Genomic DNA, 24,496 nt, shown 5'->3' on the forward strand with positions numbered 1-24,496 from the left:
TTCACACATTCATGCATTTATCTGTCTTTTATTTGTTCATATAAATGAATATAAATATATATACTTATATATGTGTGTGTATATATATATATACACACACATATATAAGTGTGTGTATATATATATACACACACATATATAAGTGTGTGTATATATATATATACACATACATATATAAGTGTGTATATATATATTTAACCTACTGTGCTTCAGGGTCTGTGTAGGTAATAGGGATATAGCAGAGAAGAAAACAATTATCCCTTGCACTAAGTATCTCATATTTCGTAGGATAAATTCCTGGAAATGGAATTGCTGAATCAAGAGTTATGTGGATATTTACACCTTTTGACTCACTCAGCATATTGTTGCCTAAGAAAGTGGGGAAATTGACAGTTCCGTCAGAAATGTCTTATTGAGGCTGGGCATGGTGACTTATGCCTGTAATCCCAGCACTTTGGGAGGCCATAGCATGTGGATCACCTGAGGTCAGGAGTTCGAGACCAGCCTGGCCAACACGTTGAAGCCCTGTCTCTACTAAAAATACAAAAGTTAGCTGGGCATGGTGGCACATGTCTGTAGTCCCTGAGTACAGGCAGCTGAGATAGGAGAACTGCTTGAACCTGGGAGGTGGAGGTTGCAGTGAGCCGAGAACACACCACTACACTCCAGCCTGGGTGACAAAGTGACACTTTGTCTCAGAAAAAAAAAAAAGAAAGAAAGAAAGAAAAAAATGTTTTATTGAGTTCAGGTAAACTGATTCCTCAATACTTTTTCTCTCTGTTCTTCAGACTGAACAATTTCTATTGATCTGTCTTCAAGTTCACTGGGTCTAATGCCATCTTCAATCTGCTATTAATCTCATCCACTGAAATTTTAATTCAGATATTGTATTTTTCAGTTCTAAAAGATTCATTTTTAAAATAGTTTCTATATCGCAGCTAACATATCATTGCATTAATGCTGAGCATGGTTTTCCTCACATCCTTGAGCATAGTTATAATAGCTGTTTAAAATCCTTGTCTACGAAAGTTCAACATGTGGGTCACTTTAGAATCAATTTTCATTAGTTGCCTCTTCTATTGAATATTGATGACTTTTTTCTGTGTTTTTTTTTTATCTAATTTGGATTATATTCTGGGCATCATGAATGATACACTGTGGAGACTCTGGATTCAGTTATGTTCTTCCAAATGTGTGGAGTCTTGAATCCTCTGGAATCTGCCCATTTGTAGTTTTTGTCCAATGTCTTCAGATAGTTTTGCATGTTTTCTAGAATTTCTAGTTGTCATCTTTGAGACAGTTGTTCCAGTAGGAGCCACTTAGCCATGATGAGAAACAAAATTTCATGTAAATGAATTCTTAAAAGCATTTCTCAAGTGTATTTTAAAATACTTTGAGTATCAGAGTATTATTTTGCAGACAGAAAATTATTTGGACATAGAAGTTCTTTAAACTTTGTTTAAATTTTATTTCTTTGTAGCTATATCCTATAAGCAAGCATAGTTTTTCTTTCTCATCTTAAAAATATATTGTGTGTGAAAATCCAAAAAGATTTTCTTCTTTGCAAAAGTAGATCAACCTTAAAAATATAAATTTAGGTAAATACCTAATTTAAAGTGAGCTACAGAAGTTTTTAGGTAACTTTAACTGAATGATACATAACTGAAGAAATATATAGCTCACATGTAGATTGTGTGGTTGTACAAGATAGAATGTAAAAATAAATAAAATCAAATGTAGACCTTTTCTAGACTTGATCTTAACCAAAAGGCCAAAAAATGATGAATGTAGATGTTTTCTAACAATTTTCTTAGCTGTACCATTGCCGTTTTCTTTTTACTAATTTATTTTAATTAATAAATAAAAATAATATACAGGCACAGCTCAGATATATTGTGTTTCAGTTCCAGACTACTGCAATAAAGCAAGTATTGCAATCAAGTGATTCACACAAAATTTTTTTTATTTTCTAGTGCTTTTAAAAGCTACGTTTACCCTATACTGTTGTCCATTAGGTGTACAATATAAGTATGTTTAAATATATATATATATTAATTTAAAAATATTTTATTGCTAAAAATCATTAACAATCATATGAACCTTGAGAGACTTGTAAACTTTTTTGTTCTTGCCTAAACTAAGGTTCTTGCCTCAGTGTTTATGGCTGCTGACTGATCAGAGTGGCAGCTGCCAAAGCTTGGGTTGCTGTTGCAATTTCTTAAAGTAAGACAACAAGGAAGTTTGCCACTTCAATTAACTCTTCTCATAACAGACTTTTCTGTAGCATTCAGTGATGTTTGATAGCATTTTACTCACCGTAGAACTTCTTTCCAAATTGAAGTCAATGCTTTCAAAATGTACCACAGCTAAGTTTATGCAAAATTCTAAATCTTTTATTGTCATTTCAACTGTATGCACAGCATCTATACCGGGAGTGGATTGCATCTCAAAAAAAAAAACACTTTCTTTGCTCATTCATAATAAGCAACTTCTCATCACTTGAAGTTTTATCATGAGATTGCAGCAATTTAGTCACATCTTCAGGCTCCCTCCTTTTTTTTTTTTTTTTTTTTTTGAGACAGAGCTTTGCTCTTGTCACCCAGGCTGGAGTGCAGTGGTGCGATCTCAGCTCACTGCAACTGCCGCCTCCTGGGTTCAGGCGATTCTCCTGCCTCAGCCCCCAGAGTAGCTGGGACAATAGGCGCACAACACCACCCCTGGCTAATTTTTGTATTTTTGCTAGAGACGAGGGTTCACCATGTTGGCCAAGATGTTCTCGATCTCCTGACCTTGTGATCCACCTGCCTCGGCCTCCCAAATTGCTGGGATTACAGGCCTGAGCCACTGCGCCCAGCCAGGCTCCACTTCTGCTCCACTCCTTTTTTTTTTTTTTTTTTTGAGACAGAGTCTCGCTCTGTTGCCCAGGCTGGAGTGCAGTGGCACAATCTCGGCTCACTGCAAGCTCTACCTCCCGGGTTCACGCCATTCTCCTGCCTCAGCCTCCTGAGTAGCTGGGACTACAGGCACCCACCACCACACCTGGCTAATTTTTTGTGTGTTTTTAGTAGAGATGGGGTTTCACCATTGTAGCCAGGATGGTCTCGATCTCCTGACCTTGTGATCTGCCCACCTCGGCCTCCCAAAGTGCCAGGCTCCACTTCTAATTCTAGTTCTTGTTCTATTTCCATCATATCTGCAGTTGCTTCTTCCACTGGAGTCTTGACCTCTCAGAGTTATCCATGAGGATTGGAATCAACTTTTTCTGCACTTCTGTTAATATTGATGCTTTGACCTCCTCCCATGAATCACAGATGTTTTAATGGCATATAGAATGGTAAATCCTTTCTAGAAGGTTTTTAATTTACTTTGCCCAGATTCGTCAGAAGAATCACTCTCTATGACATCTATAACCTTTTTAAATGTATTTCTTAAATAATAAGACTTGAAAGCAAAAATTACTCCTGATCCATGGGCCGCAGAATGAGTATTGTGTTAGCAGGCATAAAAACAATAATCTCCTTGGACATCTCCATCAGTGTTCCTAGGTGACAGATGCTTTGACAATAAGCAGTAATATTTTGAAATATCCTTTTTTCTGAGAAGTAGGTCTCAACAATGGCTTTTAAATATTCAATAAGCCATGCTGTAAACAGATATTCTATCATCCAGGCTTTGCTGTTCCATTTTTTGAGCACAGGCAGAGTAGATTTTTCATGATTCTTAAGGGCCCTAGAATTTTTGGAGTGGGAATTGGCTTCATCTTAAATCACCAGCTGCATTAGATCTTACTGAGAGTCAGCCTATTCTTTGAAGCTTTGAAACTGGTCATTGACTTCTATTTAGATATGAAATCCTAGATGGCATCTTCTTCTAATATAGGACTCTTTCATATACACTGAAAATCTGTTGTTTAGCATAGCCACCCTCATTCACAATGTTAGCTAGATCTTCTGGATAACTTGCTACAGCATCTGCACCAGCATTTCCTGCTTCACATTGCACTTTTATGTTATGGAGGTGACTTCTTTCTTTCAACCTCATGAATCAGTCTTTGCCAGCTTCCAACTTTTCTTTTGCAGCTTCATCTTCTCTCTCAGCCTTCATAGAATTGAAGAGAGTTAAGGGCTTACTGTAGATTAGGCTTTGGCTTAAGGGAATATTGTTGAAACCTTGTCCATATCATCAATAAAGCTGTTTCACTTACTGATATTTGTGTGCTTACTATAGTAGCACTTTCAATTTCCTTCAAGAACATTTTCTTTGTATTCACAACTGGGCTGTTTAGTGCGAGAGATCTAGCTTTCACCCTATCTTGACTTTTAACATGTCTTTCTCACTATGTTTAATCATTTCTAGGTTTTGATTAAAGTGAGACATGTGTGACTCTTCATTCCACTTGAACACTTAGCAGCCATTGAGGAGTTATTAATTGGCCTGATTTTAATATTGCCGTTTCACTTACTGATATTTGTGTGCTTACTATAGTAGCACTTTCAATTTCCTTCAAGAACATTTTCTTTGTATTCACAACTGGGCTGTTTAGTGCAAGAGATCTAGCTTTCACCCTATCTTGACTTTTAACATGTCTTTCTCACTATGTTTAATCATTTCTAGGTTTTGATTAAAGTGAGACATGTGTGACTCTTCATTCCACTTGAACGCTTAGCAGCCATTGAGGAGTTATTAATTGGCCTGATTTTAATATTGCTGTGTCTAAGGGAATAGGAAAGTCTCAAAAGGAGGCAAGAGATAAGGGAATGGCCAGTCGGTGGAACAGTCAGAACATACATAACATTTATTGGTATAGTTTGCATTCTTATATGGGTGTGGTTTGTGGCACCTCAAAACAATTACAATAGTAAAATCACAGATCATCATAACAAATAATAATAATGAAAAAGCTTGAAGTATTGCACTGATTACCAATATGTGACACAGAGAGGTGAGCACACATGAAGTGAGCACATGTTGTTGAAAAAACGGTGCTGATATTCTTGATTGATGCAATGTTGCCACAAATCTTCAGTTTATATAAAAAAAATAAAACTGCAATATCTACAAAGTGCAATAGTGTGCAATAAAGTATGCCTGTATATTTATGGTGCATAATGTGTTTGAAACATATATACATTATGTCATTACCAGTTTCTGATTTAAATCCCTGTACTATAGATATTGATTTGTAATTGCCCATGTTGACATGGCAGTATCATGGGCCATGATATTTTCAAAATAATTGTTTTATTAGTTTTGATTAAAGGGAAACTTTCTTTTTTTTTTTTTTTTTTTTAGAATTCCATGACCTTTAAAGGTAAAAATTCTCTCAGCTTAGTAATAGGAATGGAGACACAATCACACTGATATTTCACGTGAAAAATTGTCGTTCTAGCATTTTTACTCTTTCCTTGAATAGTACTGTTCAACCATAATAAATTATCCTCCCCTTTGAATACGTATTTACCTTTGCATTTAGGGTAGGGTAAACTAAAGATTTCTTATTGACTTTTTTTTTTAATCGAAAGAATCATTAGCAACTAAATCATCTTAGGATGTTGTTTGGCCTTTATCGTGCTGACCCAAAATTTTTGTTTGCAATGCCTTACTAACTTACATTGTCTTTGAAAGGAGTTCTCTGCCCAGTAATTGACAAGAATTCTCTGGGGGAGATAAAACCATAAACTGATGTTTAAAAAAATAAAAAGTAAGCCAGAAACGTTAGAGATAAGGGATCAACTGCAATTTCTGATTTGGTTTCCTAGCACCTAATTTCTATTTCTAGGCATGCGCAAACATCCCGTCCTAGTCTTACAGTGTTATCCTTATGTGCTATTTGTAATGAGGCACAGTAAGAATTTAGGTGGTCTTTGGTTTATGATGTGTGCTATATATGTTCGTAATGATCTTTAAGTAAGTAGCATACATATAACACTTTCTGTAGTGTCTGGTAATACATTGTTGACAATTAGTGATGGGAGATACTGATTTAGATTACTTAAAAAGAACCTATATACTTTGAGATTAGTTGAAAGTTTTACATCCACACATACTGATAGTATATGGAGGAAACTAAAAGTTTCCTACATGTGCATGTACATAGGACTCTAGACTTTATTTATTTTCTTATTTTTATCTCATGAATTAAAATCAGATGAACACATATGTAATCTACCAATTTCTTAGTCCATTTGTACTGCTATAAAAAAAACGCAGACTGGATAATTGATAAACAATTGAAATTTATTTCTCACGTTTCTGAAGGCTGGAAAGTCCAAGGTTAAGGTGCCGACAGGTTCATGTCTGTTGAAGGCTGCTCCCTGTTTCCAAGATAGTCCCTTGTTGAGATAGCCTCTGAAGAGGCCAAATGCTGCGTCCTCACATGGCCACAGAGAGATAAAGAAGGGACTTACCCTCTCAAGCCCTTTTATAGGATGCTGATCTCATACATACAAGCCCACTCTTATGACTTAATCACCTGCGAAAGTCCCCACCTTTGAATAGTATAAAGTTGGTGATTATTTTTCAACATAATGAATTTTAGAGGACACATTCAAACCACAGAAACCAAAATGGTAAGATTCAGTTGAAATTTCACTATCTCCGTAGATCTGAGGGTCTTTAATCTAGCAAATATTGATATTTCATTTAGAAATTTTGTTGTATACTTTTTTACCCTTAATTTTATTATTTAACGTATTTTTATAATCAAATCTGCACAGTTTAGAACATATTCATATACTGTGTGCTGTTATTTTTTTCAAACATATATGATATCTGCCTAGTTCATTTGAAGCACCTTATATAATTGAAACTCAAAGTAGCTGTGCTAGTATACAGTAGGTGGTTGAAAAGTGAAAAGAATCTCTTTTAAGTTATTTATTTTCACTACTATATGAAAGTGTAAAGGCAAGGGGAACACTTTAATACATATTGTAAAACTAAACTACTTAACAGAGTAAGTGCCATATAGTTACGCCAGAAATAGATCCACTTACAGATAAAAATTTGATATATTGCTATATTAAATATGTAATAAATAGGAATTATGTATCTATAATAAAAAGAAAGCATATTCAATAAATGGCTAAGGGATAAGTGTCCAAAGGAAATAAAATTTATGTCACCATAATCAATTCACTAAATAGTTAAACACTTGAATATTTTTATACTGCTGGATGTCAAAATTTAGGAAGCAGAGAAAACACAAAGAAGAAATAAACTTCAGGGAAGAAAGATATAAAAAATTGAGACATCATTTTCAGCAAATATGAAAAACTGTATAAATATTCATTACTTAATGGATTCATAAATACTGGAATATGTTAAAACCCGGAAGATAAATGGACAAAGACATGAAGTGATAATTATGAAAAACACAACTATGTAACTCCTCTTGTATTTCACATTTTCTTTACAGAACCTATTAGTGAGAATGAATCTAAAACATGAAGAAAGTTATAGGGATGTTTGTTTCAACATTATTTAAAACCGTCATATCCCAAACACCTAGGGGCCCATCAGTAGATAAATACTTAGGTAAATTATGTGTGTACACACAGACTCTTATGCAACCACTACAAATATTAGTCATTAGGACCATGTAAGATCGTGGCAACATGTGTACTGTTCAATGAAAATTCATCATTTAAAACAGGGAAAACAGTATAATTATAGCAAGGCAAAAGAAGAACACTCATGAAAAAACAATGAAAGTAAGTACTTCAAAATTATAAGGTGATTTGCATTATGAAGAAGAGACTGTGAGTATTTTTGTCTCATTTTTCTAGTCCTCAAATTTACTGTTACATGAACACTGCCTTTCAAATGTGAAAAAACGTTTAAGGTATAAAAAGAAGAAGAAGCAAATGTGCTTCTTTAGCTAGAAATACTCTAAAGTACATTTTACATTTTTTCAGCAGTAGTTTCATCCATTTTACTAGTTATTATTTTTCTTTTATTAAGACAAAGAATATTCAACAGGGGGCAAATGCAAGCATCTGTCTGGTTCTCAGGATTCCTACAGCTCTTAAATTATAAACTGAGAACTTATACTATATATAAGGCAAAATAGTTTAAAAGGAAAATTAATTCTAACAATGCATTTTACCAGTAAAATATAAAATAGGGATGAGTGTAAAAATCGAAATAAATGAAGAAATATGTCAGTCATAAAATTTCACCTTGGTGTTTCAACTCAGGCAATTCCTAGAGGGAAGAGTGGCCTCCTGACTCCATAGGAGGTATAATAAGTGCGTGACCAGAGACTGCTGAAACCAATAAAAATAACCGTCAACCCACCACTTGTCTTTGTAATCACTCCATATCTTGATTTCCCTTGCACTATAAAATAGACTAAATATAGGCGAGTTCAAGAAAAAATTGATTTAAAAAATATGGCTCTTTTTTTCTGATTAGATTTCATAATTTATCAGAGACAAAATATCTCTACACTTCTTTGTCATACGAATCAACCTTGAGATATTCACCTAGCATGTAGGTGAAATTTTAAATAGTCAGTATTCATCATTGCCATTAGTTATTGTAAGGTATAGCTTATTCCTCTCATTGGAAACAAAGTGCATTTCTTACCTGACCTCTGTGATTCTTAAACAATATTCATTTGAAAAGCTTGTAAACACCACTGAAGAGTGAAAATATCTACCTTTCTTATTTTCAGGATTTGATCACAGTAAAAATGCTTTCATCTGGGGAGATTCTACCTATATTTCTTGGATCACAATGATTCTGGAATCCTAAAGAGTTCAGAGTTTAGATTGCATATGTCTTTTCTTTTTCGACTTCTTTCACTTTTGTAGCTAACAACTTGATCGTAATGACTCAGTCCAAAAGAAATATGAACCTATTAGATTTAGTGATCATGAAAACAAATGCTTGGTGAATTTTTTTCTAAAACATCAAAAAAATTTAAATTTTAGAATTGGAAGAGGTCTTGGAAAATGTTATCTAATTCTCACTCTTCACCTCACTAAAATTTTGAAAACTTTAAGTGATTTCCTAAAGGGACACAGCTAATTAGAGGCAGAGTTCTAACAGAAAACCCAAGTCTCTTGATTCATTTCCAGTGCTTTAACCAATATGTTATGTTGCTATGTAGGATAGTTTAAATTCTAATTTTCCATGGTTAGTTTTAAAATACAATCATTTTTAAAATATACTAGTAAAACAGTTTTTGCTTTCTAAAAATAACCAGCTCTAAAAGGGATCTTTTCAAGCATTATCATTATTTTAATAACTGGTTTTTAAAACTATCAATCTGTATTAGTAAAATTTTCACTCAGAAAATTTAACTACAACAAAAATTTTAAAACTACAACTAAAAAAACCCACTTCTACCACTACTATCATCACTTAATATGGATCCTTTTCAAGAAATAAAATTATAAACTTTAATTGAAACTTTCTAAATTACTTCTAACTGATCTTCTAATTATATCCCATTCCTTAAAATAAGCAGATATTTAGCACCAATAGGAAATGCTTGTAGTGACAGTGAAACATGGTGTATATGAATCACCCATATAATGCACATAATAAAATCTTTGTGAATCACAATGTTCCCTTTATTCTATTCCCAAGTCTCTCAATTATAGGCATATCTGGAGCTACTTGTCCAAATATAATTGATTTAATAATAGATACCTTAAAGCACAGTGAGATACAGTCATCCCTCAGTATCTGTGGGGAATGGGTTCCAGGACCCCAGAGATACCAAAATCCTCAGATGCTCAAATCCGTTATACAAAATGGTATAGTATTTGCATATAACCTAAGCATATCCTCCCCTATACTTTAAATCATCCCTAGATTACTTATAATACCTAGTATAATATAAATGCTATATCAAGAGTTGTTATACTGTAATTTTAAAAATATTTTTATTGTTGTATTGTTATTTTTTATTCTTCTTTGTTCCCAGTAAATTTGATTGGCCATTGGTTGAATTGTGGATGCAGAACCTATGGGTATGGAACTTGCAGATACAGAGGCCAGCTATTCTGAAGTGCTTTTAAAACATCATAAACCAAATAGCAGTGAGCATATTTTTTGTGTTATGTTCATATTAACACATGCTAATTTTTTGAATATATAATAAACTTATGACATTTTATTAATACGAATATTTGATATCCCAAAACTTCTATATAAACCAGGGAAAGTTTATCGTGACGTATTTTTTTCCTAACATTATGTATTTACATTTTTTTTGAGTGTTGAAGAAGACATTAAGATGTTTAGGAGTATTTAAACTCTGCAATAACCCAGTTAAAATGAAAGCTCAGAGGTTTTCATTTTGTTACCTTTATTGTCACTTGAATATGGACTATTGACAGCTCACCATTTACAAGACATGCACAAAGACAGATTTATTATAATTTAGGTGTTGATCACTTTGGCTGGAGATTTTCTGTTATTAGAGTAGAATACTACATTTCAAACCAGCTATACAAGTTTTTTGTTTGTATTCACTGTCTCCATGAAGAATAATTTGAAATGAAAATTGAAGGCTTCTAATTTTATGCAGAGTGACAGCTATGTATTTCCATAAATGTATGAGCATTTTGACATGAAACTGTTATTTCTCATCTGAAGTCATAATTGTTCAGCATGAAAGTGGGCCATGAGAATGAATGATAATAATAATTTGCCTTTTTGAGATCATGGCATTAATAAGCATAATTTTCAGAGCTGCATATAAGCAAAAGGAGTTTGCCTGTAGACAGTATGACAAGACGGTTATTGGGAGGAGGGTATGTGAATTGCCCACCTTTGCAGCCATCTTGCCTTTCTGACCTTTCTTTCTGCGTAACTGTAGCCTCTAGCCAGCTACCTTCCACTGTTTTACTACAAACAGTGACAAAGAGAGCAAAAAAGAGGTCAGTGTAGGAATTCCAAGGAGTTAATACCTTTTACTACATAGCTCAATGGCATGGCCATTTAGTTGTGACATGTCGTTTTTAAAGTAGTCTGTTTCCTTTTAAAAGAATCCCGTTGTCAAGAAGTAAAAAGGGGTTTTGTTGTTGTTAAATGATGTTTTAAAATCCTGTCCAATTTATGTTAAAGAAAGTACCTATGGAGGTTGAGACTGAAAGACAGTGATACATGAAAAGGAATAAAAGAACACAGCAAACATAAGGTCTGGCAACGACCATGATAGTTGTTTGCCTGCCAACAGCAGTAATAAGGACTAGTTGTACCGGTTGAGAAAGCTGTTTAATTCAGATGCATCCAAAAAATATGCATCCTTCAAAAGAGATACGGTGCATACATTTATACTTTAAGAAACACCACCGTGAACTTCAATCTTGAATGACTCAAAGAAAACGTTTAAATTCTTCAAGCTTACAGACATAAGAAAGAATGCAATAAATTGTGGGAACTGGTAGAGATTTTGCCAAAAATAAAGGGCCTTCTCTTTTGTGTATGTATGAGGGTGTGTGTGTGTGTGTGTGTGTGTGTGTGTTTAATTAGGTAAAATTATGTAAGTTCATTTAGGCTCTGCAGCATTTTCTGATGACCCAGTAATCATTTTCTGTTATCCCATTTAGCTGTTAAGAGCAATGAATAGAAATCTGAAACCAAAAGCCATTCCCTTTAAAATTCTACATGCATTAACTTGGGTTGCAGGAGGAAATTCCCTTATAAAAGTGAAGGTGTTACCATTAACACAGAGAACTCTTTCAGTTGTTCAGATAATAATTCTGACTCTCATTTCTAGGACCTGTCCCTTCAGTTGTTTTGCAGCTAATGGTCAGAGGTTTGTTCAGAACCACCCCCACACACTTGTTTAGTCCCTGGGTGACCAACAGAATGCATTTATGAGAAGGCTGCTTGGGCCGGAGACCACAGTGTGTGCCTTTGGTACAGAGATTCTCTTTGGTGCAAAATCTATCTGGCCTTTATAGATATTGCATTAGCATCGAGCACAAAATGTTCAACTGCCTGACTCTTGAACCCTTTTCCCTGACCTCAAATGAATGTTTTCTAAAGATATAAATGTGTGAAAGGTGGTCATTTATATAAACCTGGAGAAATAGAAGGAGATAGCATTGAAAGAAAATTGTTATTGCACTCTGATCTTGCAGGAAAATTGATTTATTATTATGAAATAACAAAGTACTCTTAAGGCTAAAACCTTTTTTGCCCTACTTCAACCTGACGAAAAGGTTTACCTCCTAGTTATAAACCCATTCATAGCGTGGTCTCTAATGGAAAAATCCAAGAGCTCCTTCACACATGGCAATAGGAGCCAGTGCTCTAATAAAAGCCTTCATTAAAATATGGTTGGAATCTATGTGGCATGGCAATTCTCAGCTACAAATTGAAAAAGAATTGGTTGCACCTGTAATGAGAGTTCAATTAAGTGATCTTGGAAAAAAGCTAGAAGGAAATTAAATATTGAATCCTTCATCATTGAGTGTTTATCTTGAAGGGAATAATGTATGGACTGAAGACAAGTGGAGATCAGCAGACATAACCTCTCCTGTGTTTATTCTTTATGGTGAAGGAGCTTGCCCTTATTCAAGCAAGGCACTTCTCTATCCACATTTAATTCTGTGGTAAAATAGGATAATACAAACCACATGTTTACTACAACATAGAGATGTCATACAGGTTGACAGGTAATGACAGCAAAGCACGCTGGACACAATGCTAATATTGTGCACTGTTCATTATTTGAGTTATTGATCATGTGCAATGGCCTAAATAGTCAAAATAGCAAATATATAGCCTGATCTGTCAGTTCCCAAGTGGAAGGATTATGGGTTGATAATAATATCCCCTTAGATTCTCTTTAACCTAATGTGGTATTTTGTAAGACTTTCAAGCTATCTGCATAGTCAGAAAATCATTTTAGATATTTAGGCAGCAAAAGCCTCTTCACAGTACTGCATTTGGCAAGGTGCCATCCTAAAATAGTTCCTCTTTTCCATATGTGTTATGCCCTTTGCCCAGTCTACCTCCCTTCCCTTTTTGCCTAGTTTGGCCTTTATTCCTTCTTCTAAAGTTTCCAAACCCATGTTTTCCTAGCTGAGCCATCCACAAACCTTAAACTGTGAGGATGATTTACTCCTGGCCAATGTCCAGGCCCATTTGCCAACTTCCCTAGCACAGCTCTAAAACTTACCAAGGCAGTGGATATGAGCGGCCACTGCTGAGGGATCCTTGGGACACTTCTCAAATCCAACATAATCAAATTTAGAAAGGTTGGGTCTTTCTCATACCCGGTGTTCAAAAGAAACCTAATGACACAAGAAACTCTCCAGCTCTGTCCTAATCAAGTCACAACAATGCCCATCATGCAGAAAAGACAAAATTGCTTCTAACACACTGCCTCACACCTTGCGGTGAGTAATAAATACTTGATGAATGAATATGCAAGAAAGTGCACTAAATGGCAGAAAGTATATTCCACAGTCAAGGTCACAGCAATTATGTTTCTAGAAGCAGGAGTCACAGGAAAAATAACAATCACCTGAATTACTGTTCTACTTAAGCACATCATTGAAATGGTTTTGTGTATCATGGAATCCTGATGCGTGAGAGAAGTCATCTATCTTTACAAGCATTTACTCCTGTTAAGTACCTATTATCCTATTATGTCATTAAAACAGAAACTTTGTCACGTATATTTAAGGTTTTTTTTTTTTGCATTTCCCTTATTTTTATGTATTTGTGTGTTAAATCCTTTGTTCTGCTTGGGCCTGTGAAAACTTATTACTTTATAAGTCTCTGTGTGTCATATCCTCCAATAGATCCTGCCATTTCTGTTCTCTGTTTTTATTTTATGCAACTGCTTTTTCAGATATGTTGTGACCTTCGTAAATGTAGGTTGGGAGGAACAAAACATTATTAAGATCTTCCTATGTATGTTTTATATGCATCATTTCCTTTTAACTTTCACAATAGCCCTGTAAGGTAAGGATCAGTAGCCCCAGTTTACAGATGAGAAAACTGAGTCTCAGAAAGTAGATCACTTCTTGCAGGCTAATATGTGTCAGCATCATATTCAGAACCAGGAAAAGAAGGCAAACTAAAAAAAAAAAAATGACAGTTAAGAAATGAGGAATAAGAGATTATATTAAACTAACATTTTTAGCACTACCTACTGGAATACTGCCATGATATCCAATTGCCAGACACTCGTGGGGTTTCCATCCAGCTCTACATCCGAGTTATGATTCAGGAGCCACTGGGCAGGAAAATGTGAGGACACAGAGGAAGCTGACTGAAGCAGGTAGACGAGAAGAGGAAGTGAGGCATGCCAGAGAGGCACCGTCATAACCCCACAGTTAGGTTTTAACCTGACTTGGAAGCTATGTTGTCCCTGACAGCCATTGTAGTAGGTAACAATATTGTACTATCTTGGAGACTTGGGGAAGCCTTTTTTCCCCTTTTTTAATATCTAAAATTAATCTGTATTATAACTATGCATCTTCTGAGCCCTTGCCTCTTGTATACCTGCTAATTACATTAATATTTGAGCCAGCATGAGAATCAGACAGAAAACAGGTATCTCCTATCCACACTTTTGTGAGAAATCAGGCCCAGAAAATCAGGGGCCCTCTCATAGGCACCTCAAACCCTACATATCTCAAATTGAACATGTTTCCAACTTCTAGCTAGTTATCCCTCTTTTTATGACCTTCCTAACTAAAGACACTCATCCATCTAGTCACCCAAGCCAGAAACCTGGATGTCAGCCATGGGAAGACAAAGAATTGTGGTGGTTAAGAGCATAGCTTTTGAAGTATGTGTATTCTGAGTTCAGTCACCGAGGTTTAGATTTCAGCTCTGATACTAACAATGTGACTTCGAGAAAGTTACTTTACCTTTTGAAGTCTCAGTTTTTTCATCAATAAAATGGTTGTATCAATCATACCTTTCTCATAGCACTATTGTACGGGCCATATGATATAATCCAAGTAAAGAGTTTAATAAAATAGCACACACGTATTAAGACACAGGAAAAATTAGCTACACTGATGACCATGATGGTTAATGATGATGCTTGACTTTTTCCTCAACCATCCTTCACCCTAAAGGTCATCAAATCCTGTACATTCTAACTAAATACTTTCAGATCTTCACCTTATGTCTATCACTTTGTCTTAGGCCCTGAATAATTTTTTGCATAATTATTATTGCATGGGCTCCTGACCTGTTTTTATTTTTTTTAACCTCCTACTTAACTCACCTCCCTTTGTCCTTCGTGTTGCCCCAGAAGCATAAATACAATTTTGTTTTCCTCTGCTTAAAATTCTGTGATAGCTTGCCTATCATTTGTAAATCCCAACCTCCTTTTTATGTCATAGCAAGTCTTGCATGTGTGCACCCTTATGAATATTTATGTTACAACATCTTTGGCTTCGTGCTACTCACATCCTTTATTCCCATTCACCTCTTCATGCCTTTTTTGTGACATTAATTCTAACTGAAATGTCCTGCCAGTTTGTCCAACTTTCACACTTTCCCTTACTCACTATTTCAAATCCCATGAAGCACCTTCACCTCCTCTTTCCGGCCATCCCTTGGGGTGAGCTTGTTGCTTTCTCTTTTATACAACTTGGGCTTGGTATTTACTTCCATTATAGCACTTATCACAGGGTGTTACAATTATTATTATCATCATCATCATCATATAGTTAGTGTAGTCCTACTAGAGGCCAACATCAAACACACTACCTAGCAAAAACCTAGGTCGAACCAATGAAGCACCGTGACTTACCAAGAGGTAAAAGGAAGGCAACCAAGCTAATTGCCAGGCATAACTCATCTCCAGAGACTCAAGTTGATAGGAAAAGAATACTCATTGGAAGCTTGCAAGTTTTCAACCTCCTGGGGTGGAGAAAGGAGTCTCTAAGTCATTCATTCTCCTGTATGATTTACATAAATTGAATCTTGCTTTTCTTTGATATTTAGTAAAGATACAGTCTCATAGATACTTCAGGGTCATATAGTATATGAGTGTTCCATTGTTTCCATACCAATTACCTCAAACTTAAACATTTTTAAATGTTTAAAATAATAAATTTCTTTTCTTTTTTTTCTTTTTTTTTTTTTTTTTTAAGATAGAGATTTGCTCTTTTTGCCCAGGTTGGAGTGCAATGGCACATTCTTGGTTCACTGCAACCTATGCCTCCAGGGTTCAAGAGATTCTCCTGTCTCAGCTTCCCAATTAGCTAGGATTACAGGTGTGGGCCACCACACCTGGCTAATTTTGTAATTTTAGTAGAGACAGGGTTTCACCATGTTGGCCAGGCTGGTGTCGAACTCCTGACCTCAAGTGATCCACACGCCTCGGCCTCCCAAAGTGCTGGGATTACAGGCATGAGCCCCCAACTCGGCCAATAAATTTATTTTCTTATAGTTAAATAGGTAAAAAGTCTGACACAGGTATCACTGGGCTAAAATCAGCATATTACAAAGACTGGATTTCTTACTGCAAGCTCTAGGGAGAATCTGTTTCCTTGCTTTTTGTGGGGCGGTGGGGAGTTGTTGATCTAATAATTCAGTTTCTTGTAATTGTACTACTGAGGAGAGTCCCCAGCTTCTAGAGGCCTCCCACATTCACTTTGTATCCTTCCAGCCTCCTCTTTCCTCTTGCATCTCTCTGAACACAGTCCTTTTAAGGACTGATATGATTAGACTTGATCCATCTGAGTACCACATCTGTAAAGTCCCTTTTTCTATGCAAGGTAATATAGTCACAGGTTCTTGGGAGATACTTCATGATTTTATTACAAAGGCATCAAGATGCTAGCAGGTGATGATCTCTACCAGGATTGCCCGGAAAGGAAAGCAATGAAACTAAAACTTGGGGAATCTTACTGTGAGGCACAAAGAATCCAAAATATGGTAAAGATTTTTAAAATATGTCCTTTCAGACACCATGTAACAGAGTACTCAGAGAACTCAACCTGAATGGAGACACTCGACTTCCCAGTGTCAGAGACTTTTATTCTATGTTACCAGGAGCCTCCCAGCTTCCAGAAAGACCAGAGACCAGTAATCATTTGGTCCTTTCAATGATAGACAGAATAATTTTCCCCAAAGAAGACCTCACAGAGAAGGAAAACTTGCCAGCTTCCAAGGACCTTTTTTTTTTTTTCTTTTTTGAGACAGATCTCACTCTGTTGCCCAGGCTGGAGTGTAGTGGCATGATCTCGGCTCACTGCAACCTCTCCCTCCTGGGTTCAAGCGATTCTCCTGTCTCAGCCTCCCAAGTAGCTGTGATTGTAGGCATGCGCCCCCACACATGGCTAATTTTTGTATTTTTAGTAGAGATGGGTTTTGTCTTGTTGGTCAGGCTGGTCTCGAACTCCTGACCTCAGGTGATCTGCCCACCTTGGCTTACCAAAGTGCTGAGATTACAGGTGTGAGGCACCGCACCTGGCCTCACCACACCTGGCCTCAATGACTATACCTTTCCTATCAACTTGAGTCTCTGGAGATGAATTATGCCTGGCAATTAGCATGGTTGCCTTCCTTTTACCTCTTGGTAAGTCACCGTGCTCCATTGGTTCCACTCAGATTTCTGCTAGGTAGTGTGCTTGATTTGGCCTCTAGTAGGAATACACTAGCTATGTGATGATGATAATGATGCTTATAATTGCAACATCCTATGATAAGTGCTTCTTAATCTGTTTCCAGTTTCCCAGAAGATCTGCTTTGTGAAGTCCTCATGGGGGAATCATTCTGCCTATCATACATAGGACCAAATAGTTACTGTCCAGCTAATCCTTCTGTGAGCTAGGAGAATCCTGATAGTGTAGAATAAAAGTCTCTCTGGTTCTGGGAAGTAGAGTCTCTCCTTTCAAATTGAGTTCTCTGAGCACCCTGTTGTGCAGTGTCTGTGAAAAGGCTAGGAATAGACTTGCATTTCTCCTGTAGCAGTTTTAGAGTTGCTTGGGTGAGTTCTTCATGCCCTGGGAAGGCATTTTACTTTCATAGTGTTTATGACCTTATTTGACATTTGTTAGTTTGATCCTACAAAATATGAGCATCTGGAGCAAATATATGCTTTATTAGCATATATTCTCTGACATTACCTTTACTTTTTCATTCTCTTCGCCATCCCAGTCTCTGGTCACAGTTCTCATTCATACCATAGATGCTGACATGCTTCATTATAAAGTGCCAGCCAGCCCTGAAATCTCCAGCTGTCTCAATGCCACCTCCTTTTCTAGCACCACTCCCATCCACTCTTCTCACCCAATGACCTTTCCCTCAGCTAGAGACCTGGACTCTCAATTATCATTTCATTCAAATAAATTGCCTCTTCCTTGCCACACTCATTGTTCCTTTTCGTCGAACTTGCCTGTCAATTAGTGATCACAAACTGCCCTGATTACCACACTTACTACTAAACACATCCCTCAACACCTCACTATAAACTACTCTTGTTTCTTATTCAACCTGTTTCCGGGGTCCCAAAAGATGTTCTTTGTCAGAACAAGTGTTCTTTCATCCAGAAGTAAGTATCTTTCTTCCCTTTCAAATTTAGCTACTTTCTTCTTCAAACTCTCTATTCCACTGATCCCATGATTGTTTACATATTATAAATCGTCACCACATTTTTCACTCTTTTGCTGGGCAATAAGATTCCCCAAGATTCACTTTCACTGATTTTCTTTCCAGGCAATCCCGCTAGAGATCATCACCTGACTAGCATCTTGATGCCTCTGCAATAAAATCATAAAATATCTACTATCTTCCCAAATATCCATCCCATTAAATTAAGATAGTAAAATTTGGTATCTTCCCTTGAAGAAGACATTGACATATTGCTATTGCCTTGTTTAGTTCCTATAAATATATCATTCAACAAACAACCTGCACTGATGTCCTCTGCCGTTTTGTAGAACCAGAAATTGAGATCCAAATATGAATAGCTAAGGTTAGATGAGTTGTTGAGCTACTAAGTGTAGTCTCAGTCACCAGTAGGCATAGCTTATCCCAATATAAGCAATTTTACTTTTGGAGTAAAATCCAATGACAATTTACATTTTGATCTCATTATGTCTAGGTTAGGTAAAATGTTATACTGATACCCTCATTTGGATGTAAAACAAATAAGGCATTCTTGTTCTAACTAGTGAAGGCAAGATAAACAATAGATATCTTATAAGAGGAAAGTCCTGTTCACTGAACCAGATAAGCTTTAGGGACTCAATTCTACAAGTAAGCCATAGATTTCTTCTCTCCTTGTCATGAACATCTACCACTCATGTTACAAATCAATACTAATAGAATAGCATGGTGTTCTTGCCCCCTTTAGACTACATGAATCATTGCAATCAATCAGATTTGCATTTGTAAAAGCCATGGTGTACTGTAAAAGTTAACACTGGAAAAATTAAAGAATTCAAAAGCCACATGTAAAAGAAATGCTTTTCTAGATTATACTTGAATTATCATGATTCAATAGCAAAAAAAAAATCCTAATAAAAGTTTCTGTCTTGAAAATTAGCTTTCACTGACATTTATAAATGGTAATTTCTTTGCCTAGGCATCTCCCTATTACTTGTAACAATTCTAAATTTTGCTAGTGTTAAGATCTTTAATTGTAAGTTATCCTGAAGATGTGCTTTAAATTCAATGTTTTTGCAATCTTTCAATCATTGAGATAATTTCATTTTATTGTGGAAATATACAATTTTGCAGAAAGTAAACATAGGAAAGAGTTTTGATGTTCAGTTTCTCTTTTAGGTATCAGGAAAAAAATACTGCAATTTCTTAGTACCAGGCAGTGAGGTGCTGAAGCCAGCTCATTTTGGCTTTAAAAGGCAAATCGTGTGCATCTCTTCCCATTGTTCATTCAGAGATGTCACTGTGGTTGCTAGAAATAGACCATGTCAAGGTATTCACACCATAGAAATCAGTAAATGCTCCAAATCAGGGCTTTTCATCCCAGAGACCTGGTATTAAGCATTAACCAGCATACTACTGGTATGGCATGTTAACATACACACAACTTCTATAACAATGTAGTAGCTTCTAGCTCTGGGGAGCCAAATGGACTGATTGTTGTTGCTGTTGTTGGGTGTGTATGTTTTACAGTTAACTAGGGACTTATTCATTTCTGTAGTAAAACTGTCACTATTAACTGTGAATCCGTTTTTAGTAGTAAGATTGTATGCTACTTTGACAAGGTACCAGCTACAAATATTCCCTGTAATAAATGGAGTATCAGCCACAGGATCAACACACTTTAAAAGAGACCTCATAAACTACATTGGATTAAAGCTGTCCCAATGACTTTAGACAAACTTTAAAGGAAAAAATGAAATTGTTCTGCGGACCATTCAGATAGATCTTTAAGAGAACGCCAAAACAATAGCAACAATAAAAATGAAGTTTGATCTGGGATAAGGAGTTAGAGTCGTTTCCAGGAATAATAAAATTATTTGAAAATGTTAAGTGTTAAAGTAATTAAGTTCAGAGCCAAAATGATAAACATGTTCATCTCTGGATCTTTTAGCAAAATAATACAAGCAAGAAGCCAGTTTTATTCCTTCAACTTTTCCTCCAGTGTACCACTCCCACCTCCATCAAACTGTGGGTTCTATTATTTTAGCAAAGGCAGAAAGCTTTAGAGGTTTTGGGGTAAATACATTTTAAAAACCTAAAATGGGATCTTAGATAGCATAAATTTTGTTGAACTTGATATAGAGTCAGAGCAATTAACACATTGAAAGTTTTTCAAATTAGTAAAAAATTTTTCAGACTGACTTGCATTAGTAGACTATACTAAATATTTTAAAGAAAAATTTGGAATAAGCGTAGAACATTTTTTAATGAAACTTTATCATTGAGAACATAGATAAACCTTGGCAATTTTTTAAACCAATTCTCGTTAAATTAGTCTAGCTAGATTAAACAACGGCTTGGCAAACTATGACCAATAGGCCAAACCTGGCCTCCTAGCTGATTTATACAGCCCCTGAGTTAAGAATGATTTTTATACATTTTTAAATGGTTGAGAAAAATCAAAAGAATAGTATTTTTGTCATGTGAAAGTTATAGGAAATCCAAATTTTCCATTAATAAAGTTTTATTGGAACACAGTTTCACCCATTCTTTTACGTGTCATCTATGCTGCCTTCAGGTCACAAAAGCTGTGTTGAGTAGTTATCAAACATTATATGGCCTACGAAGCATGAAATATTTGCTATCTGCTGCTTTACAGTGTAAGTTTGCTTACCCATGGACTGAATGACACTTATTTTTAATTTGGATGTTTTAATCCCTTTTCTTTAACTTGAATCAAATTCGAGATCAACAATTTTCTTAAGGATATTAAATAGCTACATGTTAATTATGAAACATGTAAACAAAGAAATAAATGATGCATATGCAATCAACTGAGTTCATAAGAGATAATGTGTTCAGATTTTCCTTTTTCCTTTCAATCATCTCCAGCCAGAGGCTGTTGAGCAGCTGGTGAATCTTCTGCTTCTCCTCACCAGAACAGAGAGGACAAAAGGGCAAAACTTTGGAGCTGTTAAAAAGAGGGTAGCAAAGATAATGCTCAAAACAGAGAAAATAAAAAGAACTTATAATTATATTGTGTTCTATTTTTGAGTGCTAAAAATATTAATTTGTCAAATGTATGCTTTAAAATGTGCCAAGTTTTATAAACTCTGTTTTGTTACTACTTCATTTTTTAAATACCAACAACTTCCAATGATTGGAATTAACTGGACCTTCTCAGGGCCTGACCATAGCTTTGGGTGCATCTGTTACAGGAGAGATGTGAATATACCGTAATATCATTGCCCTGCTGATATGCAAATTCAGGTAACTAACCAGAGGAAAAGAAAGTAATTATTTCCAGATGAAGACTGGCCAAACATAGACAGAAATTGATTTTGAAAACTCATGGATTTTTTTCCATGAATCCCTTTAATTACTTTTCTTATACAGTATTACTAAATATGGTTTTGAATAACTCTATCTCCATCTCTGTTCTTTTTAGTTTTTCATAAGAATGGGAGCAGAGAAAAAGGGAATTTAACTTCCAATTTTTAATAGGCAAGATTTACTTAAGATTATCTATTCAAAAATCAAATGACTTTGAGTTCTTCAGAGTTTCAGGGGAAGACGGTCATGCAAAGTACAAAGATCCAGAGAGAAACCTATTAACACTGGGACGGGGCAAAATTTATTTTCACCAGTAGAGTAATCCTAGAATGACAGTATGACAGTAAAACAATTAAGGCTTAATTATCATTTGTTCAACATTTTACCCTGATAGAACCTCTGGTAGGGGAGCATGTGTTATACTGACATGGCAGGAAAGAAAACTAGCAATTATGAAATGACGTTTTCAAGGTCACAAAAGTGATAACTAATATAGCCATGTTTAAGGCCAGGTCCTCTGACTAGAAACTCGTGTCTTTTGGAACTTCTGTTTAAGAAAACATCATAGAGTTCAAGAAAAGCACCTAAGAATACTCTTAAGACTTTTTTGATCATCTAATTTAAATAATCTGTACTTAATGTTATTTGGCCTATAAAAAGCTAGAATATAGATTTATTTTTTCTCACCTTCCAAAAACATCCCTTTACTAGTGTTTGTCATGGAACTGAGATTAAGAATGCATTAGGAGTTCACATATATATGCACTCCTTAATATGTGCATGTGTGTGTAATCCTATAGCTGCAGGCAGGAGATGAGGAGTACAATTAATACATAGACATGTTTCTGAAACCAGTAACTAAAACAATAGAAATATAAATAGAATATTTGAAAAACTAGTATTTTTTTGGGTGTGTGTGTGTGTGTGTGTGTGTGTGTTTAAAAACAGTGGCTTGGCATTTCTCTATGGCATATTAGATTTGGATAATATAAAATTACACTTAAATCTGTTTACAATCTCATTTTGGAGTTTATTCCATTTGTTAGCTGCCACTAAAGAGTATTTCTTATTTTGCTTATTCAGGATATGCATATTCTGTATGTAAGACTTCGGTATGTGTGATCCTTATTTCTAAGATTGCATACAAAATGATAAAGGATTATATTTTGCAAAACTGAAGTATGAAATAGTAATATCTCTCTTTGTGGTACTCAAGACATCCTGATTTGATAATTTCATTTTGGAAACTTTATTGGGAAATGATCTGAATTTACACAGAAGACTTAATTTCTTTTTCGAGAACAGGCCTTAAAATGCTGTTGAATTTTATTGATTTGCTCTGAGAATCACTGCACTGCCCTTCAAGAAATCTGAGCTGAATTGAAAGGACGTACTGCAGTTGCTGTGTCAGAGTCAGAGCCATTTGTCTCACAACATTACACTGTATATATTGAGACTTCAGATACATTTTGCTTGTCTAAAATACAGCTTTTATATTTAAGCCATTTTAATGGCAAGTTAGTATGAAAACTGACTATTGGATCTTCTGATGTGGATTTTATTAGTAGTACTTTGCTTGGCATCCAAAATTTGGTTCCCTACACAGATAGCCCTTGACGGAATGTTATTTGATTATCCAAATCAGTACTCACACTTTTTCAAGAAACCTTGAAGAAAATTTAGTTTCCCGCACTCTGCCATATCCCATACTCCTAACTTCTTTTAGCTTGAATACTTTTTCTTTACTTTTTCCAGACCTCATAGTTTTTCCACTCCTCCTGGATAGGATCCATTAAAAGGAGGTGAGTTCACTTAGAGGTCACAGCTTCTGTCTGTTGTCTTGACCTTTCCATAGGAATACACACATGACTGGCCCATGTCTTACTTCCTCAACTGGTGAGGATTTCAGAATTGACATAGAAATAGTTTATGTTTGACACAGAAAATATGATTTTTAAGAGAGTTTATGTAAGGATTTTAAAAATGTGATATCCCAGAGTTACAGGTCAACCTGATTTCATATAGCAATATTTCATGATAGTCATTCTTATGTAGAGTTTCTCTCCACAATATGGAATAATTTAAGGTTACATTTATCATTACACATGAACTTTGAGTAACCTATGGCTACTCAACCCAGTTTTTAAGTTGGCAAGCCTCTGGCAACTATATGCTAATATTTGATTGTGGTTATTTCAACAGACTTTATAGCCTTATTCTTTTCTATTACTTAGAGATAATCATAGAGTAGGCATGGAATAGTGAATTTTGGTTTATTTCTGGGCCAAGAAAGAACATGATTATAATTAGATGAGACTATAACTATTCTGTGAGCCCACAGCATTAAGTCTAGAGATCATACCAGGAGCATTCATTTAGCAAAAATGCATTTTGTGAACTACTGTGTGCCAGGCACTGTTTTGATGCTGGAAACAGCATCAAAGCGAGGCTTAGTACTTGTATTAAAGAGGTCTCATGGGGTGAAACAGATAAACACAATAAAAGTACCATGTGTTTACTGCTATAATCAAAATGCTATAGGAATTTGAGGGCTTACCACCCAACTTAGCTTTGGTGTGTCACAGCATTCTATGCAGATGAATAGCACTGTAAA

General features: G+C 35.5%; 1 protein-coding gene across 12 annotated transcripts in view; it reads left to right on the top strand.

Moving 5' to 3' along the window:
- Positions 1–24,496, top strand: part of NLGN1 (neuroligin 1) — a 915,231-nt gene that overhangs the window by 485,904 nt on the left and 404,831 nt on the right. The window lies entirely within an intron of this gene.

Source organism: Pan paniscus, chromosome 2 (assembly GCF_029289425.2).
Source record: "Pan paniscus chromosome 2, NHGRI_mPanPan1-v2.0_pri, whole genome shotgun sequence".
In the NCBI taxonomy this organism is placed as follows: Eukaryota; Metazoa; Chordata; class Mammalia; order Primates; family Hominidae; genus Pan; species Pan paniscus.